Below are 1,504 nucleotides of genomic sequence, written 5' to 3' on the forward strand. Positions count from 1 at the left end.
TTTTTGTAAACAAGAGTGAAGTAAAAATCATGTTAAGAGTGATGTGTTTTGTAAACAAGAGTGAAGTAAAATCATTATAAGAGTGATGTGTTTCGTAAACAAGAGTGAAGTAAAATCATGCTAAGAGTGATGTGTTTTGTAAACAACGGTGAAGTAAAATCATTATAAGAGTGATGTGTTTCGTAAACAAAAGTGAAGTAAAATCATACTAAGAGTGATGTGTTTTGTAAACAACAATGAAGTAGAATCATTATAAGAGTGATGTGTTTCGTAAACAAGAATGAAGTAAAATCATGCTAAGAGTGATGTGTTTTGTAAACAAGAGTTAAGTAAAATCATACTAAGAGTGATGTGTTTTGTAAACAGTGAAGTAAAATGGAGTATCAGAAAGACATTAATGGATTATGATCACGTAAAATTAAGACAACCATCACACGATTGAGCGAAATGATAACGAAAACTAGTAATAAAGTTATATATAAAAATTTCAACTTTCAAATCTGTTACACAAAAACAAATTAATAAAGGATAAAAGCAGATGTATAGATAATAGATCTCTAGTGATGGAAGATGTTGTAGCTGCGAAGCGGCACTTAGACATAGGCAGCCCAGAGAATATCAAAGTATAAAGGCAACTGCCCGATGGTGAAGAGCACGACCGGTAACATCGCCGATGTGTATATAGGCACCGCCGCTATCCTCAGCTTCTCCCTCAGTATGAAAGTATGCCCCGCGCAGAACGACAGCAGCATCGCCGCTATACTTCACGGTATTTTTGTTCCCAGCGAAAACTCCTACTCTTCAAACTCTGCTCCAGCTTCCATCCCATCCCACTCTGCAGCCGTTACCTGCAAAAATTTAACACACCAATTTATTCCTAATCATGGTAATTAATTCACAGTTTAATGTCAGCCAATAATTACCATTCAATTACACGATTAAATGGGATTTAATCCCAATTAATCTCCTGATTTCACTCCCTCATACTCTCTCTCGGTAGTCTCACCATTCCTTCTCGTTTCTCATTCATATTCATCGGGAACGCAACCTGATCTTGTGTTGTTGGGTGAATATTTTGATGATAAGTCGTTACCTTTGCAATTGCTCCACATGATACAAAGGTAATCCTTATCTCTTTCATGGCTGGTGGAGGCGAAGACAGCGAAGGAGTGGGTGGTGACGGAGAAATTGGGTGATAAGCTGAACAACAAGGGGAGCAAGAGCAAAAGATCACTTTATTTGTTCCATTAAGATGTGTGGCTGAGATTTGTTCTCTAGTTATACACTTAAAATTAGTTATATCTTGATCACTAACCTATATATATATTTATATATATATATATAGGGGAGTGTTATTCTCCTATTCATCCCTCAGATCCTTTATTCTTCTTAATATGGGCCGTTAGATATCATTCATCAACGATCCAGATGATCTGCATTATTATACTATAATGGTGCATTATTAGTCGGTGTGCATTATTCAACTGAAAATCTGCATTATTAC

At 36.0% G+C, this 1,504-nt stretch overlaps 1 long non-coding RNA gene across 1 annotated transcript; it reads right to left on the bottom strand.

The window, feature by feature from the left end:
* Nucleotides 1-448: 448 nt before the first annotated feature.
* On the bottom strand, nucleotides 449-1,197 carry LOC121761679. Its single transcript, XR_006042068.1, has 2 exons — nucleotides 924-1,197; nucleotides 449-848 (listed from the first exon to the last, which is right to left on the bottom strand). It is a non-coding gene; the product is annotated as an uncharacterized LOC121761679 (long non-coding RNA).
* Between the last annotated feature and the right edge of the window lie 307 nt (nucleotides 1,198-1,504).

Source organism: Salvia splendens, chromosome 13 (genome assembly GCF_004379255.2).
Source record: "Salvia splendens isolate huo1 chromosome 13, SspV2, whole genome shotgun sequence".
In the NCBI taxonomy this organism is placed as follows: Eukaryota; Viridiplantae; Streptophyta; class Magnoliopsida; order Lamiales; family Lamiaceae; genus Salvia; species Salvia splendens.